This window comes from Papaver somniferum, unplaced genomic scaffold (genome assembly GCF_003573695.1).
Source record: "Papaver somniferum cultivar HN1 unplaced genomic scaffold, ASM357369v1 unplaced-scaffold_70, whole genome shotgun sequence".
NCBI classification, from domain to species: Eukaryota; Viridiplantae; Streptophyta; class Magnoliopsida; order Ranunculales; family Papaveraceae; genus Papaver; species Papaver somniferum.
Genome location: NW_020649860.1, coordinates 2699489 through 2718338, shown reverse-complemented (window position 1 = coordinate 2718338; position 18850 = coordinate 2699489). Strand labels below are relative to the sequence as shown.

At 34.8% G+C, this 18850-nt stretch overlaps 1 long non-coding RNA gene across 7 annotated transcripts; it reads right to left on the bottom strand.

The window, feature by feature from the left end:
• Window positions 1–5251: 5251 nt before the first annotated feature.
• Window positions 5252–8822, bottom strand: LOC113344043. 7 transcript variants are annotated; one of them, XR_003357560.1, is made up of 6 exons: window positions 8636–8822; window positions 8461–8511; window positions 7655–7764; window positions 6738–6991; window positions 5666–5830; window positions 5252–5573 (listed from the first exon to the last, which is right to left on the bottom strand). It is a non-coding gene; the product is annotated as an uncharacterized LOC113344043 (long non-coding RNA). The 7 variants fall into 7 exon arrangements; XR_003357563.1 differs by having other exon boundaries at window positions 5666–5817; XR_003357565.1 differs by having other exon boundaries at window positions 5666–5764.
• Window positions 8823–18850: the final 10028 nt, after the last annotated feature.

Here is an 18850-nt window from a genome sequence, read left to right as displayed (position 1 = left end):
CACGTAAAACAGAGGTTTAGGAGCTATCTCGGGACAGTTTGGAAGCTTAATATGGAAGTTACGTGGGATTTAAGGGAATATGTTCTCCTAATATTTGATTCTGCCGAGTTTGGGAAGAGTATGGAGTGATTCAGCCGCGTACAGAGAAGATTGAGGAGGAATTATCGTGACTAGTATGTAACCCGTGCTACGCACCGGGGCTTGTGCGAACCGTCGATTGGTGTGGTGGGGCTTCGCCCCGCCCGTAGCCCAAATGTTTTGGAGCATTTAAAAGAATTCTTGATCGGTAAAAAAGTTTGATATCTTTGGATATTCAATATATTGTGGTGAATAGCTAATTTATGTAAATAATAATAAAAAAATCACTTTATAATTATATTGTACAACAAGAAATAGCAAATCTTTTTATTCTGGATAAAATTACGAAAGAACAAAGCAAAACTAAAATGTTAAGTTTATCGTAGAACATGAGTTTTAAATCACGGTCACACGAAATCATCGCAAACTTGTTATACTTGGATTTGATTTGTAAAATTAATGCTTCATATATTATTTTTTCCACTAACTAATTCTATGCAAAAATTTATGCAAGAAAATAAGGAACAAATAATATTGTCAGATGCCCTAAAACAACCATATGTTGTTTGTTCCGTATGTTTGGAAAATATAAATCGGACATCAAAGAAATTTAACGAATAAGCAACCAACCAAAATCTAAATAACATGATTTCAAATGATAAAATTAGCAGATGATTAGCTTGGACTTTCACTATTATATCGGCCCTTACCATTTTGTTCAACCTCTTCTTCTAAGATGTGTGGATCCATTTGTTAAACATTTCTAATTGCATTTCTTTTATACTCCTTTTCTGGATAACCATACCTTCAAGTTTCTCAGAAGCATTTCGTAGACTTACAATACCTTGAAATTATCTGATTAATTTTTTTATGTTGTGTTCTGAAATCAATAGCTTAAATACGAATGTCTCGTTCATCTACAGAGTAAATTGTGTAATCAATGGACGTAGCTGAAAAATAAAAAATCATTAAATGGATGAATGATTTTGTTACATATATGTTCACCCACAAATAATTTCTTGATCTCGTGCATTATGAGATGAGAGTTGGGTATTCGTGCATTATAAGTAATACATAAATTTAATTTCATTGAATTAGTTTTTGGGCACCCGTGAATTATAAAATGATCTTGCACATGACACTTCTGCTGGAGACGCACAGTTGATATCCCTATCCATGACACCAGAACTACGAAAACATCCAAAGGCGTAGAATAATATAGCAAAAACAACATCAGTTATTATACACCCAAATTGTTGTACAACCTTAGATTCAATATTCCTTTTTATTTTGGCTAAATCACACTAATTTATTAATTCAAAAACTCAAGGGATGCAAAAGCACCAAGTACTTCCAGAGCCAAATACTTACTTAAATATTTAAGAAAACTCCTGCAACAATTTGTTTGAACATACTATATTTAAATCGCCCAAAGTTGGCCACATTTTTACTAATAGTAGTACATACTTAATAGAAATGGTAAGTATTTATAGTATCTTAGGTATCTTAGATTGTTTCTTGAATTGGATTTAAAATGAATGGTTAACACATACGTTGATTTAGGAGTTCTAGATTTGTTTCTCAAAGTAAAACATACATGTTTATAAAATATACTATGATTTTCTTAAAATCAAAATAATTTGGTATAAAAATGTAAAATATTTTTTTTTAGATTAAGATTTTGGTATAAAAAAAATATTGGAAGTTAATAAGTTACACATTTTTTATCAAGCTTCTTTCAGGCAAAAAAAAATCAAGAGAAAATGTGATTAGTTTGTGCCTTTATTTTTAGCCCATTGGTTGTGCTTAAGGCTTGATTAGTCGTACCTATCCCGCGTGCAAATCTTCATGAGGATATGTAGGTTGTTCCAATGCAACCCAAACGAAGGTAGCCATGAGCATATGCTTGCTAGCTAAATATAAAAGAAAATTCAGCTGACAACCAAAATATAAGAAGTGATGGAAATTAATCCTTCAATAGGCTGTTCTGCGCACAGAACAACCAAAATGTATATGCAAATAGATCAAGAGAAAAAATGATTAGTTTGCGTCTTCATCTTTAGCCCATTGGTGATGCTGATACGGTCTAACTGAAATATTCATACACCTAATTACTCTTACTACTGGCAAAGTGAATATTAAATACACAATGACTAATCCGATTCAATTGGTACTTAATCCATTAGTAGTAATAGTTAATGCAGAATCACTATTAATTTTTTACCATAGTCAGTAGTAATAGTTAATGCAGAAAAATTACTAATTTTTTGCATATTAGCTTTATGATGAATCTTTTATCTCAAAAGTTACTCCTACTCAGACCGTTACACGCTCGTATCGGGACACTAACGAATTTTCTGAAAGTTGAGACCGATGTTAAGTTAGGAAACACATAAATATTTGGTCATGCACCTTTCTCCCCTACATAGAGGATATATCCATAATTCATTCGTAGCCTATGTTACTTCCCAGCTTTTAATTGAGTAAATTGGAAAATTTGTTTCTAAGAACCTTAGTCCTGCTATGATACCGGTGTTAAAGTCATTGGGTAATGACACCAGTGACCTGAGTTCGAAACTTGTCCATACCAAATTCTTTACCGATCAAAAAAAAAAAAACTCAGTCCTGTGAGACAGAGTCTAAACAATACTTGTACAGAAGATCCAAGCTACTTGTGATCTATTCCTTGTCCTTTACAAATAATATCTCATGATCATCGTATTCTTGTATCTCGAATAAACTCAGTCTAGTATGTAACCCGTGTTACGCACCGGGTCTGGTGGGAATTGCCGATTGGTGTGGCGGAGCTTCGCCCCGCACGCGTGGCCCAGATTCATTGGAACATCTTTAAATCGAACATACATCTGGTTATTACCCAAACTTAAAATTTGTGAAGTGTTAACTTTGACATATTCTTGAAAGTTTTTTAAAATAACTCGAATCTTCGGCTTTCTTTGATAAAACTAGAGGTCCAACTTATATGCATATTATGTTGCATAATTGAAAAGGACCGCCCATTATTTCACATATTCTTATTTTTCCTTGTTGTCTGATTCATCAAAAATTCTTCTTTATTAAATTTCAGCATTAGAGTGTTAGAACGTATGATATTATAATAAGAAGAAGAAACATATTTAATTCAAAATAGTATATTAAAAAAAAATATTAGAACACTTTCGTCCGTATCAGCTTTAGCTTAGTTTGGAAAGACTTGTGAACGAATTTGTATCAGAAAATAATAGTATACGATTTATATGAAGTATCTTAAAGGAGAATTCTTATAATGTTGATTTTTGGTCATGTTTTTGCACATCTTCTCAAACTTGTTTTTTGGATCTCTAAAGGTAAATAGTAAATTTCTTGTAGTGAGAAGGCTATACTTATGAAACAAAAAGCGCATACTCTTTTAGTATTTTGAATATGGAACTCAACTAGTTGATCATTATGTTACTTATACATGAGAAACATCATAGATATAATTTCAATAAACTAATTGGGTTTTCAAAGTTTCTCATACACTAAGAAAATTGTAAAGACCGTACATATACTTGTTAAATGTGAATTTGAAATTTGATACAATACATACCATACATATGTTTACATTTTAGACTTACTACAGATTTCTCATGCACCATGAACACAATGCAACATCAGTGATTACCACTGACACCAGTTCTTAGGTCTGCACTAATAAAAATTATCTTCAACATTTTCAATCAACAATCGACAAAAAAATTTGATATCAAACAATTATGACTTAAGTAGGAAAAACTAATGACTTTGTAAATAGATTTCAAAAAGAGAAATAGAAACCCCTCATTATCACTTTTAGAGCGCCAAATGAGGTACAAAACTATATGAGAATCCATCAAGTTCACGTATTACAAAAGCTACGAAACAAAGGAATAAGTAAAGAACAATAACCCATGATCTTTTGCAACTTATCAGTATTATCGTTGGTGTTATCAGCCAAGACTAAGCCCAAGTTGTCATCCTATGAGGCCAAAACGTTGTAAAAGAAATTCTAAAATAAAACTTACAATTAACATGAATAAAAAAGAAATGAAAAAAGAAATATACGTAGTCAACGTTCACACAGAATAGTCGCAATAATCACATTCATAAATTAATATGATTTATCAATGAAAGAAATATACGCAGTCAACGTTCACACAGAATAGACGCACTCACATATTAGAATAATCACTTTCATAAATTAATATGATTGATATTGATTTATCAATGACTTTCTACACCATCGCACATACTAAATTACAGCTAACTACACCTACAAATATATCTCCATTTTCTGTTTCTCCATCAATTGCTAAACAAAAAATGTAATCCGACTTTATTATTTATTTCATTAAGATAGATAAGTTTAGAATATGTATCTGCGAATTATAGAAAGACTGAGTGAATCATATATATTTTAAGCAAATGTACATATACCTCTAGCAGTAAATTATAACAATATTTTATGATGCATTATAAGGTAAACTCATCTCCTGCATGACATAATTTCGAGTGAGTGTAAGATGATCATGTGCATTATGGAATAACAGTCGACCTTGATTTCTAATAGTCCCCATTTCAGAATAATAGCCTGGTTACATAATAGCCTGGTTACTAAAGTGATCAACTATGTTTCCTTATTACTTTTAACGCAGAACTAAAAACATACGATAAATCATGCGTTAAAGACCTCTAAGCTACCAAATATGCAGAAACTTGGATTAACATTAATCCAACTTTTTAAGTACACGAAGATTATTATAGTAAACGAATTTTAAGATACATTTAGATCCGATGGGAGTTTTTTAACATGTAAAATTTGAAAGCTAAACTTTGTCCAACTTTAGATTTACGTTCTCTTGTGGTGCCACTTTCCAATTAGGAATTTTGATCTCATATTTCAGTCGTAAAAGCATAAGTTCTCATTCTTCTCATTTGCAATTGTTTTTGTGGGTCTAAACTGAAAGCAAAAATGTAATGGTGAACAAATAAAACAATACACCCGCTCCCTGCCTATACTGCATGTACAATACTCTTAGCAAATAAAGGTAAATGCTCACTACGTTGTTCAGTATTGTACAACAACATAACATTCTTGTAGGAACCATGTATAGACTTGAGGTCTAAGTGAGAAAGGGTTATTTAACTGGTAGAACCAAAAGTCTAAGAAATTCTATAGATGCAATTTTCGACTACGTTGCAAATAGAGGTAAATGCTCACTACGTTGTTCAGTATTGTACAACAACATAACATTATTGTAGGAACCATGTATAGAATTGAGGTCTAAGTGAGAAAGGGTTATTTAACTGGTAGAACCAAAAGTCTAAGAAATTCTATAGATGCAATTTTCGACTACCTTCTTTTTGACCTTGAAAGGCATCAGTGACCTGGTGCATGGGAGTGATACTAAGCAATCGGCAAATCTTCCCTTGTTTTGGTGCATGCTAGAACTGCATATCTGCACAATAACAGCTTCTGCCTGCCAAATTTATGTATACATACATTATTGTACTTCTACTGATCAGTATCATGCAGAAAGTAATAGATGTCAAATAAAACTTCCCGACTTACATGTCTATTGTAAACCATGCATGCCAACACCATACAGAGAGAGTTTCATTGCCGCCCATCTGTAATAATGTAGGTACTGGTGCTGTATTGAGGTGGGTGCTGTGGAATATCAATCCGTCCACATTAGACAAATATGTTTCCAAACACTTGAACTGTTTCCAAACACTTGAAAATTAATAAATTTGTCCACATTAGACAATTTCCAACCACTTGAAAATGTAATAAATGTCGAAAAAAAAAGAAGCCTAAATTAGTGGCTATGAAAATTCATTGGCATTACAGGATTAATATGTAGTGGGAACGATCAATTCTATAATACTTGACGAAAAAATACTTAACGACTCTTTCTTAATTATTTAGTATATATTTGTATCACAGTGGGCAAGAAACACACAAATGACAAATATAGGCAAGTACATACTGCTAGCTTCATAGAAACAAAATCTACTTTGAAAACAAAAGCTTACGAACTGAGAGTGATATTGTACCTGAATAATACCCAAGGAAGTCATCTTGTCCCCTCCAAAATTTAGAGAGAAATCAATTCACTGATTCTATGCATGTAAAGTATTATTCTCTATGGTCCGTTGGTTTCAAGTCAACGAAAGAAGACAAATATTTTCATCGGCATGTAAATCTAAAGTGTTATTTACTTGCACATGCAAGTAGCAAAGGTCATATATTTGATACATCTCAGGGAACCCCAGTGTCAGAAGGATACTCTGGTCTACAGTAACACGGCCTTCCCGTGTGAACCGTATACCCAGAACATCAAATATAGGTTGTATGATTCGCTTCTCATCGCTAACAAATCTAGAGAAAATATCAATGACAACGCTATGTTCTTCACAGTTGTTATAGGCTTTACCAAATTTGTCACCTACAGTGGAAGCCTAAGGAAGTTTGAAACAGAGAAGAGACACAAATCAAAAATAAGAGTAACCTAAATGAAAGGCCGAATTGAAGATAAGAGTAACCTAAATGAAAGGCCGAATTGAAGATATATGGTGAGTAAACACTGATGGTCCTTAAGTCATCATATAGCAAATTTGAAATTACAATATAAGCTTACCAGCACTTGGTCATGCACAAAGGCATTTTATTTGTAATCTTGCCGAGTTGATGATAATGGTTGACTATTGAGATCCACTTGGTTGGAATGATGATGATCAACATGAAAATTTCCAGGCCAAACCATACCACTGTGTTGTTGTCGACAATATTAAACAAAAGCACACTAACTAAATGCAGTTATGTTATGTTGCACCCATTGCAGTGGTGATGCCATGATGGGGCTGCAATACCTACGGAACAACGGAAGTGTAACTGAATTCAAAGATGATGTCAGTTACTTAATTAAGGTGGAACCAATTTGACAGGAAAATGAAAAAATAAACAGTGAGTACACTAAAATTCCAGATCTTCTTCCAATGGTTCAAATTTAAAACTCCTTTTTTAAAATTGTGTCTACAGTCCATATTTGATACCATGCAACTCCCCAGACCGTGAATTAACCTTGTGAGGGTTTGCTGTAGTGATTCCGGCCGTTCGACCACTGTAGCTTAAGTGCCTCATGTTCGCTGGCTTATTCACCCTAACGATGACTTTTAGCCCCATATGTGGGAGTGCAAACAATAGAAGTATCCCGTGATACAACAACAACTTTTATAAGTTTTTAATGTTCGGTTATGACTGTGCGGTTAGAGGTCGTTAGACACAAAATCATGCTGTGGTGGTGGTTTCTATAATTTCAGTTACGCAAAATCATCCTTAATTGTACTCCATTTACTAACCGAGACATTAAGTTAGAAGATAACATACATATTCATTCTTGGAAGACGTCGCTCATATGACCACCCAATTCATAACGTACTACAAAAAAATGTGTACCATTCATTCTATCTAATACATAAGGGTAATCATTCGATTCATATTGTTGTTCCCGAAGGCAAATTAAAGAATATCAAGGCAGGGTTGTTGAATTATTACCTTCGTATATTTTAAACTAAGGCTGGAAGAACCGTCCCCATCGATGATAAGCGCGTTATTACTTCCACCGCATATCTATATCCATGACAACCTTGCTCCGTAGCCTGTATCTGAAAAAAATTCAAGCCAAAAAATGGTACAACAGTAGCATCACTAAAACTAATTTACAGAAACTCAAACCTAATTACCTGACATGTTGAAAAAAAATAAATAACATCCTGACATTAATATCTCATGATCACCGTACTCCAGTATCCATGACCACTTAGCTACACAGACTGTGGTACAACAGTAGAACCCATAAAACTAATTTAAGGAAAAATACACTAATGGTGATGTTTTATTAGATCTTGTGTGGGTTCTCTGGACGATGCTATTTGTTCAAGTAGACACTATAGCACGGATTAGCCTCATATATTAAATTGAGGAAAATGTGTCCAATTAGAAACAGGTCATAATTAAAAGAATTTGATAAATCAAAAATCAAAAGAAAACAAAGAAAAGTAATAAACCAAAATTTTGTCCGGTTCAGAAGTGAGAAACCCTCACCTACAAAGTAAAAAAAAGCCTGAATTAAATAAAAAATCAGAACATGAGTTAAAAGAGATGATTATCAATTATGAATTAATTCAAATGAAACAGAAAATATCATGAAGAAGATGTCAGACATCTATTCACACCTACAACTCCAAAACACATCAATAATCAATAATCAGAAAAACACGACAAAAAGTAAGAAAAATAAACAAAAAAACCTTATAATCCTAACTAAACAAATGAGAATAAAAAGAAGAAAACAGTGTTACCTTGCTTTAGATCGGAAGTTGGGATTAGATTCATCAGTGTTACTATATATTCTGCAAAACAGAAAATCCAAAAATTATTTAGGAAAAAATTAATCACAAAAAAATCAAAACGGAACCCAAAATCAACTAAACATTAAACTTTCGACTAATGAAATCTAAAAACGTCAAACCTTACCGCAAAAAGCTCAAGAAAAAAAGAAGAAGCGATAAAGAAAAGAGGTTAGAATTTTTTGGCATAAATCTTAAACCGAAAATCATCGTCATCGAATCCTAATAACAATGGTAAGTATTCCATATTAGCTGAGGAGTCTTAAATTTGTTAGATTTGTTCCCACCCTCATAGAATATATGGTTTCCATCCCTTATTTAATTTAATCAATTATGCTATAAAATAAATCTATTTCCTAAATTACATCTTTCTTATTATGCCTAATCTACTTTAGTCAAAACACGAAGTTTTTACCTTAAATATCTTTTCTTTACGATGCAAGACTTTTACTTCCTTAAATATCTTCTTAAAAATAACTTAATAAACAAACTTATGTCGTGTAAAAAAATATTTCAGTTCTTGCTGTATTCTGCTTTTTATAGAAATTTTCGGATTTTCCAAAGTTTTTTTTTTCGTTTTTTTCCCTATGTATTTTGTAGATTTTTTTAGCTTTGGCTATATATGGTATTTTGTTTATAGCTAATCCGACGGTCTGGATTTTATTAAAATCATGTAAACGTGGTGTAAGAAAATACCAACCCTACCAACTAATATAGAGCATTAAATCATATCAAACTTATGAAAAATTAACGGTCACGAAATGTAGGGGGTATAAGTTACTTTTCAGCCAATCAGAAGCGAGGGTTTTGTTCACCAACCAATGAGAGGGGAGGTTACCGCAACTCTCGACGTGGAGTGAGAGATGGCGTGGGGTTTTTAGGTTGTTGATTTGTAGAGAGAAGAAAAGAATAGATATTCTCGATATTTTACGTCTCTGTTATGTATATATAGGATGGTCGAGACACTGGAGAAGTCGGTCGAGAGTTGGGGGGTCTAACGGAGGCTTAGGGAGGCTGCTGAGGAGGAGAAATCAGGGTTACAGGAAAGTACCCTGCTGCTGTTGAAGAAGAAAGTGACGAAGAACATTTGACGCACACTGACAGTCGCAAATTCTGCTGCAACAATAAACTATCGTTCTTTATACAATCTTATTCCTTTGTAACGGTGACTTCTGTAACAACCATTAAGTGTTGCAAATTCGATGTATTATTATTTCTCTTCAATAAAAACACCTTTTGAACCATGTTTCTATCTTGTGAGTGTGTTTTGAGCATGATGAGCTAAACCCCATCACTGGGATGACGGAGGAAGCCTTATTTCACAATTGTTTGGTAACTATATTTGATTCCTTATGACTTTTTGCACTTAATTTAATTGTTTTATGATTTTTACTAATTAGTTGTGATTTCGTTTGATGGTGTATGCTTATACGTAAGAGCTTTGATACACCATGCTTGTGATTTACGTCTAATACTTTAGAAATATACCTTGGCAAAGAAATAGAGTCATCAAAAGAGCTATAATTGTTAAGAATCAATATATGCATCACTCGATTTTGATTAATGGTGGGATCCGAAGTCCTAGTATCTCTCGTTATCGTGACAATCTTGTATATATATTTTCTTTATTTTTATTTTTAAGTCTTAAATCACATCAGCAGTGACTAAATACAACCCACAGTTAGACTAAATACAACCAAAAAATAAAAATAAAAATATTTATAACTCTAATTGAAGTGGGTAATCAGAACTCATCTTTATCACCATCTCAATTCCACAAAAGTTAGATTTCATCGGTCGATTTCTTTTTGATCGATGGGTTTCATTATTATTACAGAGAAACAATTGTCTATGTTAGAGCACTGCTCGGTCGAACTCGCAAGCGTTGCTATCTCAAGCTTGTTTGTCAAGTTTAGTTGTCAAAACAATAAGTCTTGATTTCTAGTATACTTATAGCTAAGCCTCAGACTAGGATAGTAAGTGTAGTTGAGCTCTAGACTCCACGGTTTTCATCATGCAAATACAAAAACTACTCAAGGAACTGGTGGAACTTCATCGACAAAAAGGTATGCGGACACTTGAACTTATCTATCACTCAAAAGTCTATCTATTCCATTTCCTATCTTGAGACAAAAGTCGTATTGCTATATAGACTTCGATTATGCACATTTGCTATTTCGAGCCGAGTTTATCTTGCTTATTTATTTCTCGAAATATATATTGGTAAGCTTTCGCTTTGGCCAAGTTCATCTTTACTCGTGACGAAAGTTATGTTGATTATTTCAATAACTTGAAAATCGCTTTGATGAAAAATAGTTTGTGAATAACAACTATATTATATCCTCTAAGAAAGTTTCAATGATTGAAATGAGAGTTTAAAACATGTAACCATCTTTGGATATAAACATAGTGTGTTTTCACATTTGTGTAAAAGTCTAAAACCAGGAACCCAAAGTATGCGTACCCGTCCGCGTACTGGCGGTTGTTGGAAATCCATGTGAGTATGCGTACCCGTACGCATACTGGCGGAAAGTTCACGTCCGTGAATTTCTGCTGGAGTTTGAAAGTGAAAAACAAACTCAATCTGGTTACTTAAGTACGCGTACATGTTCTCATACTTAGGTAGATTACTTTCTAAAATCGGTTTGTTCATGAACTAAAACATTTATATAATAAGGAATGCAATATTTGCAAACCGTGGCTATAATGTTCATGAATCGATTCGAGTGAATCAAAAACGATTTTTCTTCGATTGTGTATTGTATACTTCTATGAGATCTAAGCAATTGAACAACTCTCGAACTGGTTCATTTGAGTCATTTGAACTAGTTATGGTGAAGATGAATGAGGTTGATATGAAAGTGCTCATATGGCTAACCATTGGTTAACTATTGTTGAGCCAACTAAGTGTACACGTTTATGTACGGTTACTCAAACCTAAATGAAGTTACATTTCATTTGTGTAGAACAAGCTAAGTTCGATCTAATGGTTGAAAGATATTAGCTTGAATCTAATCAGGTTTTCATCTAACGGTGAATATTGAATGCTTTGTTACCAAGGTAACTTAGATTGCAAACCCTGATTTGGAAACTATATAAAGGAGAACTCTAGAAACTGGGAAACCTAATCCCCACACCTCCTGTATGATACTAGTTGTATAAGCTAGAGTCGATTCTCCTTTAACCTTAGGTTTTTCACGAAACCCTGTAGGTTAACGACTTGAGGACTTCATTGGGATTGTGAATCCAGACCCAACTATTTTCTCTGTAGTTGTGTGATCTGATCTTGTTGTTTCTATCGTGATTGAGTGCAATCGTAAGATTGGCTTGAGATTTATATCTCCGATAGACAAGATAGAAAAGTAGTCACAAACACTTTCGTCTGATCGTTTGTGATTCCACAATATCTTGTTTCGCCATTCGATTAAGATTATTGTGAGGTGATTGACATTTCTAGGCTGTTCTTCGGGAATATAAGTTCGGTATATCAATTGGTTCATGTTCACCTTGATTTATCAAAAACGGAACAGAACTCGTAGGTATTTCTGTGGGAGACAGATTTATCTATTCCTGTAGACTTTTTTTATGTGAGACAGATTTGTTTATTAAAGTCTTCGACTTTGGGTCGTAACAACTCTTAGTTGTGGGTGAGATCAGCTAAGGGAATCAAGTGCGTAGTATCCTGCTGGGATCAGAGAAGTAAGGAGCACAATTGTACCTTGAATCAGTGTGAGATTGATTGGGGTTCAACTACAGTCCAGACCAAAGTTAGTTTGTAGTAGGCTAGTGTCTGTAGCGACTTAATACATTTTGGTGTTCAATCTGGACTAGTCCCGAGGTTTTTCTGCATTTGCGGTTTCCTCGCTAACAAAACTTCTGGTGTCTGTGTTATTTCTTTTCCGCATTATATTTTGTTATATAATTGAAATATCACAGGTTGTGCGTTGAATCGATAAATTGGTAAATCCAACCTTTGGTTGTATATTGAAATTGATTGATCCTTGAACATTGGTCTTTGGTACCGTTCAAGTTATCTCTCTTATATTCAATCGGGATTGCAAATTATTGTTTGATTGCGGATTGAATTGAGAGTTGAGATATAAATCTTTGATATACTTTTCTTAAGATTGAGTCTGACTGTCTAGTTGATTCTCTTGAAAGTATATTGGATTTAGTCCATACAGATTGCTAAGCGAAATTTTGGGTGTGGTTGTTAGACCCCCGCTTTTTCAATTGGTATCAGAGCAGGAAAACACATTTAAATACCTCATAAGCGATCTGACTTTATGGATGGCAGTAATTAGGGCTGCACATGGGCGGGTATAAGCTAAAACCAACCTCGCACCCATAGACTGCGGGTTTTTTTTGTCAATAACCAACCCCGCACCCACAAACAGCGGGCGGGTTTTGTTACCCGCCCGCTACGGGTTGGGCGGGTATGGGTTTAAACGGGTTTAAACCCGCTTTATATTCAAGTATTTAGAGTAACTTCTATTCTCCTTGATTAAGTGAGAAAAAAAAAACCAAAACCCCCAAAATATTCATATCTAGGAAGTTCACAGATGAAGATTAAGTGTTGAATCTGTTGATTTTTCGATTGTTGTCGATTTCTGGTGAAGATTCGAAGTTGTTGTTGTCGATTTCTGGTGAAGATTTCTGGTAATTGTCGTTCGTAGGTGAAGAAGAAGAACTGAGGAGGAAGAAGAGGAGAGGCCGAACAGAGAGAAGAGTGTAGAAAGTGAATGAGGGTTATCAGTTATTCTATTTACTAGTATTAGGGTTTCATAATGGACGACTAGGATTAGTTTTATCTAATGGTATATAATCTGCGGGTTTTTTGGGCGGGTATTAGCTTAAACCAACCTCGCACCCACAGACAGCGGTTTTTTTTTTTCATAACCAACCCCGCACCCACAACGGGCGGGTATGGATTAAAAACCCACGGATTTAGCGGGTATGGGTGGGTTTGGGTATCGTGGGCGGGTCTTGTGCATCCCTAGCAGTAATATCTCTTAAAAACGCGTCACCAGAAACAAAAGTTTTGTTTTGACAATGTCTATTAAAGAGAATGATTCTTCAATCTCAAAGATAGACGAACCTAGTGTTCTGACGAAACATACAGACACTGACATGTGTTATCCCGATTACCCTTCGAAAGAGTCTAACTCCCTTGAAGAAAGGGAAGCAGCTGAAGAGAGTAAACTGATTCTAAACCTCGTTAGAATCCAGGCTGATAGATTTAATCGGTTGAAAAAAAATGTCAATGTTCTTCTCGGTATAGTAAGAGACTGTGACTCTAAAGAAAAAGCTCCTTGCAAAGAAAAGTTGAAGTTCAGTCTTCATGTATCTTAATCAAGGCGAGCCTCAAAAAGGATGCTTTAGAAATTGAACATCTCTTGAGTAAACTCTCGATTCAAGGATGTTCCAAAAAGTCTACTATACCATCTGCTTCTGTCATAATCAGCTCTAGAAGAAAAATCAGAATTTCCTCCTATTAGAAAAGTTGTGCTCATAGCCTCCTCTAATCAAGGATGTTACACATCACATGGAAGGAAGAAATTTCCTAACAACGTTGTTAAGACCTTGTGTCTCTTTTGTAAAATAAATTCGAAAGGACATGCTGGACTGAAAATGCGGGGGTCTAACAACCACACCCAACAATTCGTTTGGCAATATGATAGGACTTACTCCAATATACTTTCTAGAGAATCAACTAGACAGTCAGACTCAATCTAGAGAAAAGTATATGAAAGAGTTTAATATCTCTAACTCTTAATTCAATCTGCAATCAGCAAATAGAAATCTGCGAGCCTGATTGAATACAAGAGAAGTAACTTGAACGGTACCAAAGACCAATGTTCAAGTGTCCATCAATTTAAATCAACAACCAAGGGTTGGATATTCTGATTGATTGATCTTAACGCACAACCTGTGATATTTCAATTATATAAAAAAATATAATGCGGAAAAGAAATAATACAGACACCAGAATTTTGTTAACGAGGAAAACCGCAAATGCAGAAAAACCCCGGGACCTAGTCCAGTTCGAACGCCACACTGTATTAAGCCGCTACAAACTCTATCCTACTACCAATTAACTTCCGACTGGACTGTAGTTGAACCTTAATCAATCTCACACTGATTCAAGGTACAGTTGCGTTCCTTAGGTCTCTGATCCCAGCAGGATACTACGCACTTGATTCCCTTAGCTGATCTCACCCACAACTAAGCGTTGCTACGACCCAAAGTCGAAGACTTGATAAACAAATTTGTCTCACAAAAGTCTATAGATCGAATAAATCTTTGTCCCACATAAATATCCAAGAGTTTTTGTTCCGTCTTTTGATAAATCAAGGTGAACAAGAACCAATTGATAAACCAGACTTATATTCCCGAAGAACATCCTAGTATTATCGATCGCCTCAAAATAATCTTAATCGACTAGTGAAACAAGATATTGTGGAATCACAAACGATGAGACGAAGATGTTTGTGATTACTTTTATCTTGCCTATCAGATAAATTAATCTCGAGTCAATTATTTCAATTGTACTCGATACGATAGAATCGGTCAAGATCAGAACACGCAACTACAAAGAAAATAGTTGGGTCTGGCTTCACAATCCCAATGAAGTCTTTGAAGTCGTTAACCTACAAGGTCTCGAAGAAACCTAAGGTTAAAGGAGAGTCGACTCTAGTTGATGCAACTAGTAACACACAGGAGGTGTGGGGATTAGTTTTCCCAGTTGCTAGAGTTCTCCTTTATATAGTTTTCAAATCAGGGCTTGCAATCCAAGTTACCTTGGTAACAAAGCATTCAATATTCACCGTTAGATGAAAAACCTGATTCAACAAAGCTAATACCTTTCAACCGTTAGATCGAACTTAGCTTATTACATACAAATGAAATGTACCCTCATTTAGGTTTATGTAACCGTACCCAAACGTGTACACCATGTTGGATCACAAATAGTTAACCGAAGTTAGCCATATGACTACTCTCATATCAACCTTATTCATCTTAACCATAACTAGTTCAAATGACTCGAATGAAACTAGTTAAAGAGCCGTTCAATTGCTATATTCTCATAGCTATATTCTCATAGAAGTATACAAGAACACAATTGAAGCAAAATCGATTTGATTCACTCGAATCAATACATGAACATTATAGCCACGGTTTGCAAAGACTGCATTCCTTATTTTATAAATGTTTAAGTTCATGTACACAACCGATTTTAGAAAGTAACCAAGTCAAGTATGCAAACGAGTACGCATACTTAAGTAGCCGGACCGAGTTTGGTTACGCCAGTACGCGTACGGGTGCGCATACCAATTTACATTCCAAACTCCAGCAGAAATTCACGAACGTAAGACTTGCGCCAGTATGTGTACGGGTACGCATACTTTCCCGGACATCCAACAATCGCCAGTGCGTGTACGGGTACGCATACTTCAGGTTCCGGGTTTTGGACTTACACACAAATGTGATAACACACTATGTTTATATCCAAACATGGTTACAAGATTCTAAGCTCTTTATTTCAATCATTGAAACTTTCTTAGAGGATGACAATAGCCGTTTTCACACACTATTAGCATCAAAGCAATTTTCAAGATATTGAAATAATTTTTAGTGAAACATTCCAAGACTACACCAAATGATTGTATCACACAAACCATGTAAGATGTTCCTCGGCAATTTTCACATGATATAAGATGAATTTAGTCAAAGCGAAAGCTTGCCAACACATATTTCGAGAAATATGTAAGCGAGATAAACTCAGCTCGAAATCTCAAATAAGTATATAGAAAACTATATCGTAATACGACTTATGTCTCAATATAGGAGATAAAGTAGAAATTAACTTTCGAAGTGATAGATGAGTTTCAGTCTCTACATATCTTTTTTCGATGAAGTTCCACAAGCTCCCTTTAGTAGTTATTCGTTTTCAAATGATGAACGTCGTGAAGTCTAAGCTCAACTACACAATCTATGTCCTAGTCCGAGACATCTATAAATAGGCTAGAAATCAAGACTTATAGTTTTGATCACTAACATTGACAAACATGCTTGAGATAGCAACGCATGCGAGTTCGACCGAGCAGTGCTCTAACAATCTCCCCCTTTGTCAATTTTAATGACAAAACTATCAAAATATATGGATTACAAAATAAATAAATAATTGTAGCTTCCCATCCAAATGCTTGATCTCCTTGGCATCTTCAAGACGACTCAAAAACTTCGTCACTTCAAAGTACTCCATGATTCTAAAAGTGTTCAACTCAGCATCATAGTTGTTGAAGATCCGTAGCGATAACAATGAGAAAACAAGTGCTCTCGATCATTGTTATACGGTGTCATAATATTATTACACATCATCAAAGTTCAATTGTATCACAACTTTGACAACAATACTATGGTGATATATATCACTCCCCCTTAGTCAATACTTCATCTCGACATGAAAACCACTTCCCCTTACATAATGATCTGTAAACCATATGTATTTGTAGTATGAAACTACACTCCCCCTTTTTGTCAATATAAATTGGCAAAGGTACGAAAACTAGTGGGATCCTAATGAATTTTTCATAGAGATACTTCATGACCAAAAGAGAATAACATACCAACTAATTCAGATGCAATCATAAAGCCGAAGCTAAATACATTTATCAAGGAGTTTATAAAGATACAAGATAACCCCTATAGTATTCCACAGCCGCACTCCACACAAGGATTTGGCAATTAAGCACAAGTTCAAAAAGAACTCTCCCCCATAAAATTTCATTCCCGAAAGAACAACAAAGGCGACCTTACTTTTATAAGAAAAGAAGTATTTCTAAGGAACACTAGGATACTTAACAGAAAACACATCTACTAGAAACAAATGCAAACATGAAGAAACACCATTGTGGAATTCCAAACTCAATTGCCCAACAGATCAAGATAAAAAGCAGGGGCAAGAGTTATGGAGAACTAATGAACCAGAACAACACCAATAGACTGCCGTAAGTGTTGATATGTGGCAGTGTCTAATTGTTTGGTGAGAATATCGGCCAATTGTTGTTCGGAAGGCACAAATTACATAGTAATGATACCATTTTCATAAAGATCTTGAATAAAATAGTACCTTATGTCTATGTGCTTAGTTCTTGAGTGATCAACAGGATTCTCAGTGTTGCGAATCACACTTGAGTTATCACAAAGGATCTTCATTATTCCAGACAATTCCATAATCAGCAAGCATTTGTTTCATCCATAGAAATTGAGTACAACATGAACCTGCAGCAACGTATTCTGCTTCACATGTTGAGAGAGATTGTGAATTTTGTTTCTTGCTATGCCAAGCTACAAGATTCATCCCTACATAGTAGAATCCCCCTGATGTACTCTTTCGGTCTTCCACACACCCTGCGCAATCTTCATATGAATAGGCAGTAAGTCAGTGTTAGTATCAAAAGTGTAAGAAAGACCATACCCGACAGTGTGATTAATGTAACGTGTGATCCTATTTGCGGCTGCAAGAAGGGATTCCTTTGGATTTGCCTGAAACCTAGCACAACAACCAATACTAAAAGCAATATCAGGTCTCGTGGCAGTGAGATACAAAAGACTTCCAATGATAGATCGATAAAGTTTTTGATCCACATTTACACCTTTCTCATCTCTATGTAGTTTACCCGTGGTAGGCATAAGAGTAAGCTTTGGAGTTGACTTATCAAGACCGAATCTTGAAACAAGATCTTTTGCATATTTTTCTTGAGATAAGTAAATTCCATCCTTATGTTGTTGAATTTGTAAATCCGAAAAGAATTTTAATTCACCAACGTTGCTCATTTCAAACTCCTTACCAAGAGAGACTTGAAAATCTTTTTCAAGTTTCTCCGATGTTGATCCATAGATGATATCATCTACATAAACTTGAGCAATTATAACATATTTCCCACTCCATTTGGTAAACAATATTTTATCATCTCCACCTATTGAAAAACCTTTCCTAAGAAGGGAAGTAGTTAGTTTTTCAAACCAGGCACGAGGTGCTTGCTTTAACCCGTACAATGCCTTATTGAGCTAAAGGACGTGATCAGGGAAATCATGATTTTCAAATCCCTTAGGTTGAGCGACATAGACTTCTTGCTTTAAGTTTCCATTTAGGAAAGCGGATTTAATGTCCATTTGAAACAGCTTAACCTTAAGAAAACAAGCATGAGCTAATAATAATCGAATGGACTCAAGGCGTGCCACAGGGGCAAAGGTTCGCCAAAATCAATACCTTCAATCTGTGAATAACCTTGAACGACAAGTCTAGCTTTGTTTCTGACAATGGTACTAAATTCAT